Consider the following 13,324-nt stretch of genomic DNA (forward strand, 5'->3'; position numbering starts at 1 on the left):
ACAGTCGTAAGTGTGGAAAATGGTCACAAGTCACTGTTTCGGTGCCTTTGTAACGTATTAACTGATCAATTGCAGTGATCCGCTTAACAACTGTGGCCCAGAAAGGTCCTAAAATGGGGCAAAACTCACTTAACCAATGTCCCACTTGACAACGGAAACTTTGGGCTCCGTTGTGGTCGTAAGTCGAGGACTTCCTGCACTTAAAACAGAGGTCTCCAAACTTGGCCACTTTAAGATTTGTGGACTTCAACTCCCAGAATTCCTCAGCCAGCTTTGCTGGGGGTTGAAGTCCACAAGTCTTAAAGGGGCCCAGGTTGGAGGCCCCTGACTTAGATGGCCCTTCTGGTCTCTTCCAACTCTATCATTCCCGGCTGTCTGGGGAATTCTGGGGGTTGAAGTCCACAAGTCTCAAAGCAGCCCAGGTTGGAGGGCCCTGACTTAGATGGCCCTTCTGGTCTCTTCCAACTCTATCATTCATGGCTGGCTGGGGAATTCTGGGAATTGAAGTCCACGAGTCTCAAAGCGACCCAGGTTGGAGGCCCCTGACTTGAAGCTTCCCTTTCTAGCCCAGCGGCTGCTGGAGGGATTCCAAGCAGGCCAGCGCCCCCCCCACCCCCCTCCTCTCGTGTTTCAGATCCACACTTTCTCACCCCCCCACCCCCCAACTCCAATGTGCCCACTGCTGGCCGGCAGGGCTTCACCCTGGAAGGCCCCTGCACCCCACAGCTCCGCCTCACAGAGAGCCCCCCGAGCTCCGCCAGCCAGCCGGGTGTGCCAAGCCAAAAGTGCCCGGTGAGTCAGAGGCTATGAACGCCGCCCACCTCCTGCCCAGCGTGCAGGTGCCAGCGGAAGAGCGAGCGGCTCAGCCGGCTGAGTCACCCTGGGCACACTCGGAGGAGGAGCAGCAGCAGCAGCGGGAGGAAGGAAGCGTGGCTGGGGCAGCTGCAGGCGGATGAGCCTCCCGCCCGCCTGCCACTGAATGCCCTAGGGGGGCCGCCGGAGGACCAAACTGATAGTGGCAGGCCTGACAGGACCATCCTCCCGCTGTCACTTTTGCAGCCTGCTTAGTTCCTGCAGGGCACGCCATGCTTGGCTTTGCCCCACGCCGCTGGTCCTCCACTTACAACCACAACGGAGCCCCAAGTTTATGTTGCTAAGTTGTTCGGTGAGGTTTGTCCCAGTTTACAACCTTTTCTCCTCCTGGTTGTTACTTGTTTGTCACCACGAGGGGTTTGCAAGGGGGCTGCAGAAATGGCCAGTAAACGTGCACATGCACACACCCCCTCCCTTGCGTGAGCAGTCGGTGAGCACGTGCCTATGCCACTTAAGGGAGCTGCAGGCACACGTGCACATCCCTGACACAAATACAGCTGTACACACACACACACACACACACACACACATGCCTAGCCAGCCCCTCCCACCCCCCACCCCCTCTCAAAGCCGGAAACTTTGGGGACCTCTGACCTGGAGGGCAAGCCCTACCAAGAACGGTTGCAGGAACTGGGAGGAAGAGGAGGACCAGGGGGGACACGACAGCAGCCTTCCAGCATTTGAGGGGCTGCCCCAAAGAGGAGGAGGACGGGGGGCGGGTCCTCCTATTTTCCAAAGCCCCCAAAGGCAGGACGGGAAGCAAAAGGTGGGAGCCACCTGGAACGAAGCAGTCCTGGACGTGAGGACCATTAATCGGAGGAATTTCTTGCCTCCAGAAAGTTGTGGTGCTCCACAACACGAGAAGTTTTTAAACAGACACCGGGCAGCCATTGGGCTGGGATGGAATAAGGTCTCCTGGCTTGACCCAGGGGGTTGGCTAGAGGACCTTCAAGCTCCCTCCCAGCCTTAGGATTCTAGGATCTTAAGAGACGCCAAGTTGAAACCCAAAAGGCACCACTGGAGGGGAAGCAGAGAACGAAGGAAGGATCAACGTCCCAATGAACCCAACGGGCAAATCCGTCGTACTGCGTGCCCATAAATACAAACGGCCACTCTGGGCAGCCGCAGGGGGCCCCCTCCCCTCCCTCTGCATTGCCCAATGCTGGAGGGCTGGGCTGGGAGGGGGGACGGAAGAGGCCGGGTGGGAAAAGACGGGTGGGCTGAGCCCAGCCAAGGCAGGCGCAAGGCTGCCTCCGTGTCTCCTGCAGGGAACCTGCCAGCCTCGCCCGGCGTGCACCATGCCAACGTCAGAAACGGCTGGAGCAGAGCCAGGCATTATCAGGGTGGGGCACAAAGGGAGGCCGCTTCCTTGGAAGGCCTCACGTGCCCCGACTGGCTAAACGGCTCTGCGGGAAGGAAAGTGACCCAACGGTGGGCACAGCCACAAATCAAACACGGAAGGTCCTGCTCGGCAGTTATTTTTCCCAGCCGGCTCATCCGACTCTCCACAACGGCGGGCGTAACGGGCAGCGTCTCTCCATGCTGACTTGCACAAGGCAGCCAAGTGTTATTTGTGCAAGGGACCATCAAAACACATGAAGAACAGCTGCAGGAACTGGGTGGGTCTCGTTTAAGGAGGAGAAGGGCCGGGGGCGACAGGAGGGCAGCCTTCCAGCATCTGAGGGGAGCCCCAGGGAAGAAGCGGGGGTCAAGCTCTTCTCCAAAGCCCCAGAAGAGGCAGGAGAGGAAGCAACGGATGGAAGTTAATCAAGGAGAGAAGCAACCGGGAATGAAGGAGAATTTTCTGACAAATAACCAGTTTGCCACCAGAAGTTCTGGGTGCTGAAGCGCTTGTCTGAAATGGTCGAGGGCCTCCTGGCTTGAGGTGGCGGTTGGACTAGAACAGCGGTGGCCAACCTTTTGGATACAAGGCAGATAGGCTTCGGTCTTCTGAACCCTCTCCAAATACTGGCCCAAAATACTGCCGGAGGGAAAGTCACAGGGGAAAGGAGCTCTTCACTCTCTACTCCAAGCTTATGAGTCCTCCAAAGGCATCCAGACGGCCCCCAGGCCCAGCCAGGCTCTTGTGTTCTTAATCAAGAACCTCCAACCTTGGCAACTTTAAGACTTACAGACTTCCAACAGTTGAAGTCCCCAAGTTAAATATCTATGGAGGTTCTCATCCATCCAGGCCACGGGGCGCTTTTTTCAAGAGGCAACTGGACTTTGTTCTTCCTTGAAGACATTTTGTTTCTCATCCAAAAAGCTTCTTCGGTTCTGATTGAATGATGGAAGGTGGAAGGATTTATATTAGTTGCAGTCCTCTGGTTGTTAGCGCTCTCTCTGAGAATCGCTGAGGCCACTTGGAGGTTTATCCAAGAAGATTCCGCACCCATTTGCACTCTGATTTGGGTGACCCCGAGGGCACAGATAAACCTCCAAGTGGCCTCAATGACTCTCAGAGAGAGTACTAACAACCAGAGGACTGCAAGGAATATAAATCCTCCCATCCTCCACCATTCAGTCAGAACTGAAGAAGCTTCTTGGATGAGAAGCGAAACCTCTTCAAGGAAAAACAATCCAGTTGCCTTTTGAAAAAGCAGTTTGGGGACAGGAGCTTGGAGACCCCCTGTTCTTAACGTGTGAGAGCATTAGAGCTTGGGAAACCTGGCCTTACACAGTGGCTGCATCAGTGTACGTGAGGATGCAAAAAAGCCCAACGCGCTTTTGCAACCTGACGTGGAAGCCGTGGGTGGAAAGCCGTAGCAGGGGGAAAAAGAAGCATCTTTTGTGAGTCAACACCTCCTAGCACACACGGCCTACGCAGGGGCTGAAAAGCACGAAGTGCTCAAACCATTTTGAAAAGACAAGGAACGGTAGAAATTCCCCCATCAAGAACTGGTTCTTAATGAACTGGCTTAGTCACAGAAAAGAATATATCTGGTTTCATTCCTACCTGCAAACCACTTCTGGACAGGGGGAAAAAAATGAAATTGTGCCTTTGGGATTTGCTGGTTAGATCGGTTGGAAACGATAGAAATTTACATTTACCACGGGGTCATCATAAATGCGGGGAACGGTCGCAAGTGCAAGGACAGGGACTTTCTTCAGGCCCCTTGTAACAGTCCCTAAATGGACAGTCGACAGTCAAGGAGCCTGAAATTAGGGGCACCTGCAGGGAGGGGAGAAGTGAGCGGCCAAGAATGGGGAGCCTGAAAATGGCGACTCTTCCACCCCCCCCCCCCAAAAGCCGGCCGGCCGCAGAGAGGCCCGACATGAGCACCCCCGGAAGACAAACAGGCCGGCGTCTCCCTGCTTCGTGTTTTGGCAAGCAGGGGGAAAGAAAATCAGGAGGGCGGCGCTAAGAGAAACACCATCCAGCCCCAAAGTTTGCAGAGCCGCATTCCTGGGATAGCTGCAAAGGGCTTGAACCGCTCCTCAAGGCTGGGCCCTCTCCTGGCTCACTCCCACCCCCCACACACACCCCTCCCGGCAGCTCATTTAAAAAGGAAAAAGGGGGAGTGTTTGGGGTCCTTCCCTCTTTGTATGGGGGTGGGGGTGTCCCAGCAGCAGGAGAATCAAGACGGGCCCTTCAGGCTTTCTGCCAACCTGGTGAGGAACCGGCTCTGATCCAATTGAGCCTTCCGCGTTGTTGGGAGTTTGCCAATTTCATGCTATCTGCTGGCTTTCCCAGGGGCTGAGTTATGGCCAGACCCCTTAAAACAGGGGTGGCCTTCCTCCCTCCCTCCTTTCCTCCTCCCTACCCTTCCTTCCTCCCTTCCTTCCTTCCCTCCCTCCTTTCCTTCTTTCTTTCTCTCTTTTTCCTTCTTTCTCTTTCTCTCTTTTCTTTCTTTTTCCTTCCTTCCTTCCTTTTTTCCTTCCTTACTTACTTTGCCTTTATTACTTTAATAAATAACTCAATACAGCAATCAGACAAAATACCCCTTCCTCTCTTCCTCCTTTCCCCACAACAATGACCCTGCGAGGTGGGGGTTGGATGAGCGTGACTGGACCAAAGTCACCCAGCCGTCTCTCGTGCCTCCTGCCCTAACCAGTAGGCCAGAGGTCTCCAAACTTGGCCACTTTAAGATGGGTGGATTTCAAACTCCCAGAATTCCTCAGCCGGCAAAGCTAGCTGGGGAATTCTGGGAGTTGAAGTCCACCCGTCTTCAAATGGCCAAGTTGGGGGAGTGGGGGCTGACCGCTAGGCGAACCTGTCTCTCGGTCCCGCTGTGAAGACCTCCCGGGAGGGCCCAGTTCTGAGGCTCAGCCCCTCCTGGCAGCTCTCCTCTCCTCACAAGCCAAGTTCAATGTGTCTCCTCAGCAGCCAGAAACTCCAAGTTTTCTCTTATTTATAGTCGTGTATTTGTTGGGAGATTTATACAAGTCTATTAATAGCCCGGCCCAAAATTAGGCGGCCCTTTTGACAGAGGCAGAAAGAGGCTGGCCATAAACGCAGGCCGGCTCCCCCGGGCGCTGGGTGTGAGCGGAGTCCCCCCAAAGCCCCCCCGCCCTTGGGAATCACACCAGCCGCCACAACGCACAACGCCAGGCCTGCGCACGGACGCATCTCGAGCCCCCGAGGCAAATGGCCGCAGCCCCCGGCCAAGGAGGAAGGCTGGGCTGCCGGACCCTGCTTTGAGACAGGGGAGCTGGGCGGAGGGGAGACCAAGAAACCAGCCCTGCACTCCTGGGGGTGGGGGGGTCTTCCAACAATTGCCCCCTCCTCCTCCTTGCCCTTCACGGACACGGTCACGCTGTCTGCAGATAGAGCAAGCCCCTCCCCCTTTAGCACTGATGATGTTCCCTAGTGGGGCGATGAGACGTCTGCAGGAAAGTAATCAAGCTCAGAGACCACCAAGGACCCCATGGTCCTCCTCCTCCTCCTCCTCCTCCTCCTCCTCCTCCTCTGCTCAGCAAATCTCCCTCCCTTCCAGCACTGATGACGTTACCTAGTGGGGTCACGAAACATCCACAAGGAAACCACCAGGCTCAGAGAGCACCAGGGACCCCGCCGTTCCACCCTCAGCAGCAATTATTCCCTCTTATCGGTCGCCCTCAACCGTTCCGGCTCAACGGCCCGAGTGGGAGGCAGGTGGTTGGATGCGTTGCCAGCCATTGGTTGCCTTCCAGGGACAATCACCCTTGACTGGCCAGACTGGCCCAGTGCCAGCCTGCTGGTGGCAAAGCAACAATGCCATTCGTGGGCCAGGCCCACCCCACCACCCGCCTGCCTCCAGCTCTGCTATCCTTGCATTGCACAGGGGTCTCCAAGCCACTTGAAGACTTGTGGACTTCAACTCCCAGAATTCCCCCGGCAGCTTTGCTTTGAATTCTGGGAGTTGAAGTCCACAAGTAGCCAAGATTGGAGACCCCTGGTGTTGCAGATGGACCCCCTGGGCTCTGTTCTCAGGACCGAATCACCTAGGAAAGTTTGGGGGAGCCCTGGGCGGTGGCCTCCCCACCTCCTCCCACCTCCTCCCACCTCCTCCAACTTCCCGCCCCGGGGTGGGCTCTGCATATCCCCACCTGGGCATCCTCCAGAACAGCCGGGCTTGGAGATTCCCAGGCTGCCCTGAAGGACCCTGGTGAGAAACGGGAGGCTTCTGACTCTGGCAGCCACAAACATTCCCAAGCAGGCTCCCTCCAGATGGGCCCCATTAACTTCTGGCTCCGGAATCACCGGGTTTCTATCCCGATATCCCGGAAGGAGAAGGCGGCCCAGCTGCAGAAGGCTCTGCTCTGACCTGGGCCTGCAGGTTGGGGAAGCCAAGGAGGGTAGGAGTGAAATCAAGGGAAGACGGACACGAGGCTCCCTCTCTCCCTGTCTGCCCCCATCACCCATTCACTGTCTGTCTGTCTGTCTGTCTGTCTGTACCTCCCTCCCTCCCCCTATCTATCCCTATCTATCTCCATCCATCCATCCACCTATCCATCCTTATCTCTATCTACCCTTCCGTCCATCCTTATCTCCCTCCCTCCCTCCCCCTATCTATCCCTATCTATCTATCTCCATCCATCCATCCACCTATCCATCCTTATCTATCTCTATCCATCCATATCTCCCTCCCTCTATCTATCCCTATCTATCTATCTCCATCCATCCATCCATCCATCCACCTATCCATCCTTATCTCTATCCACCCATCCGTCCATCCTTATCTCCCTCCCTCCCTCCCTCCCCCTATCTATCCCTATCTATCTATCTCCATCCATCCATCCACCTATCCATCCTTATCTCTATCCACCCATCTGTCCATCCTTATCTCCCTCCCTCCCTCCCTTCCTCCACCTACCACCTACCCATCCATCCATCCATCCATCCATCCATCCATTCCTATCTGTCTGTCTGCCTATCTATCGATCAGCTTTCTGTGGCCTCCCCCGCCCCCTCGGTGAGTCTGTTACAAACCATATTCCTAGAATATTCCTAGCCTTATAAACCGGCACCCTCCTTCTCTCAGGCCCTCAACCTCCTCGACTGACCGTCTCCCAGCCCTTGGCCGAAAGCGGAGGCGTGCAGGGACCAACCTCGGTGGCCTCAGGAGGCCTCTGGCCCCATAAGCCCCAGCCTCTCCTTGGGCTGGGCCCCGTGGGGGGGAGGGGCAGCCAAGGGGAACAACCACGACATCCCAGGACATCCCAGGGCCCACGGCGGAGTGGAAGGAGCCAGCTGCCTCTTCCTAAGCCCACGAGTGGCTGAGGCTGGGGACCCCTGCTCCAACCCACGCAGAGCTGCTGGGAGCGGGGTTTGGTGCTGGCTTCCTGCACCATCTCCGTGCTTCACTCCAGGAAGTCCAGGAGCGCTTCCTGACGGCCGTTCCAAGACAAACAGGTGGGGGGGGGGGGGAAACGCCCCGTCCAGAGAAAATCAGCAGAGAAATTGAGCAGCGAAGGGACCGTCGTCTCCTGGATTTGAACACCAAAGTCCTGAGCACAAAAACCCTCCCAACGTCAGAGACACAAAGCCAAGATGGCCGCCGGGAGGGCAGGATTAACACGCCGGCAAGTAGATTTTGAGCTAGTGGGATCCCCGGACAGAAAAACGTCAGAAATTCATCCATCACTCGAGGTTTCCAAGAAGGGACTGGACAACCGGTTGCCTAAAGAACAATTAGCCGGTGGAACAGCTCGCCACTAGAAGTTCTGACTGCTCCGTCAATGGAGGTTTTTAAGAGGAGATCGGACAGCCGTTTGCCTGAAATGGTACACAGGCTCTCCTGCTTGTGGGGGCTGGGCTAGAAGATCTCCAAGGTCCCTTCTAGCTCTATTCTGATTAATAACAACACAATAACAGAGTTGGAAGGGACCTTGGAGGTCATCTAGTCCAACAACAACCCCGGCCACCACCCAAGCAGGAGACCCTAGACCAGGGGCCTTAAGCCTGGTGGACTTCAACTCCCAGAATTCCTCCTCCTCCAGTCAGGTTAGCTCAGGAATTCTGGGAGTTGGAAGTCCACAAGGCTTAAACTTGCCAAGTTGGAAGACCCCGTTTCTGACAGATGGCAGTCCGGTCTCTGACTGAGACGCCGCTTCCTTGATCGACTGATTCCTTGGGGGAGTCCAAGGTGCAAACGGGGAGGGTGAGAAAGCGACGCAGCCATTCACAAAGCAGGGCCTGATTGGCGCCAGAGGCTTCCTTGAATGTTGGGTGGCAACCGTGTGTTGGGAAGGATGCGTTTGTTTGGCCTCCTAGCAACCAGAAAGGCCGACCCTGTGATGAGCCCATTCAGGTCGCTTGGCCTGCCACTGTCCCAGCTGAGGGCTGGAGTCCTCCTCCTTCCCCCCGCCCCTCCACCTGTCACGGCCACAAATCAAGCAGGAAGAAGTAGGTGGTAAAGACCAGCCTTGGCCACGTTAAGCCTGGCGGACTTCAACTCCCAGAATCCCCCAGGGATCTCCAGCCTTGGCCCTGTTAAGCCTGGCGGACTTCAACTCCCAGAATCCCCCAGGGATCTCCAGCCTTGGCCCTGTTAAACCTGGAGGACTTCAACTCCCAGAATCCCCAGGGATCTCAGCCTTGGCCTGTTGAGCCTGGAGGACTTCAACTCCCAGAATCCCCCAGCCAGCTTTGCTGTCTGGGGGATTCTGGGAGTGGAAGTCCACCAGGCTCAACGGGCCAAGGTTGGAGATCCCTGGTTTAGAGAAAAGCTCAATAAACCATAATGCATTCCAGGTTCTGTCCTGGGAAAACCCCTCCTGGGAACCGGGCCAGAACCCCTTCCAAAGGCAAGCAGGGAGGAGCCTTCGGGTCAGGCAGCAGGGCGACGGGGCTGGGGCTGCCTGAAGTGCTGAAGGCCCCTGTGAGGAAGGGAAGAATGGGTGCCCAGGTGCAGAGCCCCAGAGCCCCCCCGCTTCCCCCCCGAGGTAAGCAGCGGGATGCTGAGAGCAGAATGCCAGAGTTGGAAGGGACCCTGAAGGCCTTCTAGTCCAACCCCCCCTGGCTCAAGCAGGAGACCCCACCCCATTTCAGACCAATGGCCGTCCAGCACCTGTACTGTAAAACACTGCAGGTGAGAGAGCCAGAACGACCGCAGGCAAGTGGCCACTTCTTGCGTTTCCTACCCCGTTATCCTCCTCTGAAGGTTTTTTCTAAGGTCAGACTGATGGCTGGCCACCTCTGCGCTTTTTAAAGAACTAAAATGTCCCTTACGAGCCTTTCAGTGCCCTCAAGGCGGCCAGCTCTGACCCAGCACGATTCCTGAGCAGCTTAAAAGCAGGAAGTCTTTGTCGAAGGGGACAGGTGAAGGGGACAGGTGAAGGCAGGACACAGGGAGGAAGAACCAGAGCTGAGTCAGCTCTGCCTTCGGTCCCAGGATCGAGCGGTCCCCTTTTGCAACCCGGCAGATAACAGATGAAAATCACAGTTGGAAGGGACCTTGGAGGTCATCTAGTCCAACCCCCACCCACCCAAGCAGGAGACCCTACACCCTCTCTGACAGAGGGGCAGTCCAGTCTCTTCTTGGAAGCCTCCAGGGATGATGAAGCTCCCACAATTTCCGAGGGCAACTTCTGTTCTGTTCTCCCTGTCAGAAAGTTCCTCCTTATTTCCAGGCTGAATCTCTCCTTGGTCAGTCTCCACCCATCGTTCCTCGTCTGGCCTTCGGGGGCTTTGGAGAAGAGCTTGACCCCCCCTTCCTCCTCCTCCTCTCTGGGGCAGCCCCTCCCTCAACTCTTGGAAGGCTGCTCTCCCGCCTCCCCTGGCCCTTCTCTCCCCTAGACCAGCCAGGCCCTCTTACTGGGCACAGAGGGGGAGGGCCGAAGGGCTTGAGGGGATCCCACCAGTCCCTTTGGATGGAGCAGCCCCCCCAAGATAAATGTGTGGGCCCCTTCGGTCACCGGATGAGAAACTGGTGCTACTCACGACCAAGTCACTTAACAGGCACCGATAATATACGGAGGATCCCAGGGAAAGGAAGTTTATCCCACTCTAAAAATAAAACTTCCTCTCTATATACACAAACACAACCTGCCCCCCCACCCTCCACACACATGTATCACTCATTTCTCCTTCCTTCTCCTCCTTTTTCTTCCTCAGCAAACCTTGTTTCTTCCTCTTCCTCCTTCCTTTCTGCTCTCTTCCTCTCCCCATTCTCCTCCTCTCTTCTTCCCTTTTCCTCCAACTTTCTCCTCTTCTTCCTTTCTCCTCTTCTTCCTCCTCCTTCTCTTCCTCCTTCCTTTCTGTTCCTCTTCCTCTTCCCATTCTCCTCCTCTCTTCTTCCCTTTTTCCTCCAACTTTCTCCTCTTCTTCCTTTCTCTTCTTCTTCCTCCTCCTTCTCTTCCTCTTTCCTTCTTCCTCCTCCTTCCCTTTTTCTTTCTCTTCCTCCTTCCTTCTCTTCCTTCCTTTTGTTCCTCTTCCTCTTCCCATTCTCCTCTCTTCTTCCCTTTTTCCTCCAACTTTCTCCTCTTCTTCCTCTGCCTCCTCTCTTCCTTTCTCCTCTTCTTCCTCCTCCTTCTCTTCCTCTTTCCTTCTTCCTCCTCCTTCCCTTTTTTCTTTCTCTTCCTCCTTCCTTCTCCTCCTTCCTTTCTGTTCCTCTTCCTCTTCCCATTCTCCTCCTCTCTTCTTCCCTTTTTCCTCCAACTTTCTCCTCTTCTTCCTCTGCCTCCTCTCTTCCTTTCTCTTCTTCCTCCTCCTTCTCTTCCTCTTTCCTTCTTCCTCCTCCTTCCCTTTTTTCTTTCTCTTCCTCCTTCCCCTCTTCTCCCATTGTATTAGATCCAGGAATTGCCGCCCCGGGGCCGGCCAGCCTCCTCCTGGCTTCTCCTTCGATGCTCTGGCGGCAAGTCCACTCCGGCCTGGGGATTATCGCCCCCCCCCCCCCCCGTCCCTGCGGAAGAGCCCTTGGCAGGACAAGCGCTGGGTTGCTGTGGGAGCCGAGGGAAGCAGCGGGAGGCCTCCAGCCGATTTGGGGAGGGAAACGTAAAATCCTCCCGCCTTCAAGCTCTCGGCCCCACCCCAAAGGTTCCTGGTTCAGACCCTGCTCCCTCCCCCCAAGGGCTATATCAAGGACATCTATATGGTCCACCCATTACTCAGACAGGTAAATCAGAATAACAGAATTAACAGGAGTCGGAAGGGACCTTGGAGGTCATCTAGTCCAACCCCCTACTCAAGCAGGAGGCCTTTTTATCACTCCGGTCAAATGGCTGTCCAGTCTCTTCTTAAAAACCTCCACTGACGAAGCACCCACAACCTCTGGAGGCAAGTAGTTCCACTGGTTAACTGTTCTCACTTTCAGGAAATCCCTCCTGAATTCCCGGTTGCTTCTCTCCTGGGTTAGTTTCCCTCCGTTGCTTCTTCTCCTGCCTCTTCAGGGGGCTTTGGAGAAAAGCTTGACCCCCCCCTCTCTCTCTTCTTTGGGGCAGCCCCTCCAATACTGGAAGATGCTCTCATGTCCCCCCCCCGGTCCTTCTTTCCTCTAGACTGGCCAAACCCAAATCCTGTAACCCTTCTTCCTACGTTTGACTCTCCAGGCCTTCAATCATCCTGGTGGCTGGGTGGACCCTCCCTGGCACAAGGCTCCTCCGACGGCAGGAGGGGCAGGAGACCCACCAAAGGAGCAGCGGGAGGCAGATCCCAGGGTCCCTCCGAGCCCCCACCTCACCGCCCCCCGGGAGGGGAGCCGAGATCCTGAGGCCTCTGCCTGGCTGCGCATCCTCCCTCCAGGCTTCCCGCCCCAGCGAGAGCGAGCCCATTTCCTTGCCCATGTTATGCGCTGCTCCTCCTCCTCCGTTGGGAGGGAAACACAACCGGTTCCTGCCCCGGACAAGAGGGCTCACTTCCTGGATTAGGATTATCTTCTGCTGTCCTCCTAACCGTAGCCATCCACCCTCTCCTGGGGGAATGACATGGCAGAAAAGTCCAGCAGGGTTTCCAATAGAGAACACTGGGGCAATCTTGCTCTCTTCCCTCTCATTCCTCCGCCCGTCTTTCTCTACCTTTTTATGCCTTTATTTCTCTTTCTCTCTCTCTCTCTATCCCTCTCTATCAGTGGAGGCTAACCTTTCTGGGCCCCTGTGCCGATTAATTGCACGCGCGTGTGCCAGCATTCAGAAGGCCATGCATGCAGGCCCCCCTGCCCCCTGCGCATGTGCCCCAGATACCGGCCCATCAGCTGTCGGACAGGCGGTGCACACGCCTGTGCAGTAGACCTGCCATGGTCAGGGGCTCTGTGTGCTGGCAGTAATGGCTCTGTGTGCTGCTTCCGGCATTCGTGCCATCGGTTTGCCATCACGGCTCTATACGGATCTCTTTCGTGTCTGCTTATCTACTTTTAAAATTTTTATTTCTCTCTCTTTCCCTCTCTATCTGTGTATCTGTCTCTCTCTCTTATCTCTCCCATTTTTATCTAAATTACCTGTCTGTCTGTCCGTCTACCTCTCGGCATCTATCTATCTCTAGCCACTCTCTCTAATATCTACCTGCCCATCCATTCCCTCCATCCACCTGTCTCTCTCTCTCTCTCTCTCTCTTTCCCTCCCTCCCTCTCAGTCTCACATCTCTCTCTCTCTAATTTTAAACTGTGCATCCTCCATCTCCTTCACAGAGGGACTCTGGGCAGCATGTAGATGAAATATCAAACCACAAAGCCATGGTATGAAATTTAGAAGACAAGGATGGACTAAAAAACGCTTTGGAAGTTAATCGAAAGGATCTTGAAACACAGGATCCCTCTCCATCCTGCAAGGACCCCAAGAGGGCCTTTCTCCAGAGGAGGCCCAGATGCTCCGCACTGAGTTTCCAGCACCCTGTGAATCAGCACCCGGGCACTGCCACGGCCACTGGTAGCCGGGCAGCCTCTGGTGGGGGCAGAGGGAGCAGGCCGGAGCCAGCACAAAGGATCAGGAAGGGTGCAAATAAGCCGTTTCCCCTCCCCTCTCCTGCCCCAAAGGTAGAAAACGTTTTCCTGACTCGGGCACCACAGAGAATCTGCTCGCCTGCCCGAGAGGCCAG

General features: G+C 55.7%; 1 protein-coding gene across 1 annotated transcript in view; it reads right to left on the reverse strand.

The window, feature by feature from the left end:
• STIM1 (stromal interaction molecule 1) overlaps positions 1–13,324 on the reverse strand; it is a 61,704-nt gene that overhangs the window by 33,584 nt on the left and 14,796 nt on the right.

Source organism: Pseudonaja textilis, chromosome 7 (assembly GCF_049901715.1).
Source record: "Pseudonaja textilis isolate UNSWEBS1 chromosome 7, rPseTex1.2, whole genome shotgun sequence".
In the NCBI taxonomy this organism is placed as follows: Eukaryota; Metazoa; Chordata; class Lepidosauria; order Squamata; family Elapidae; genus Pseudonaja; species Pseudonaja textilis.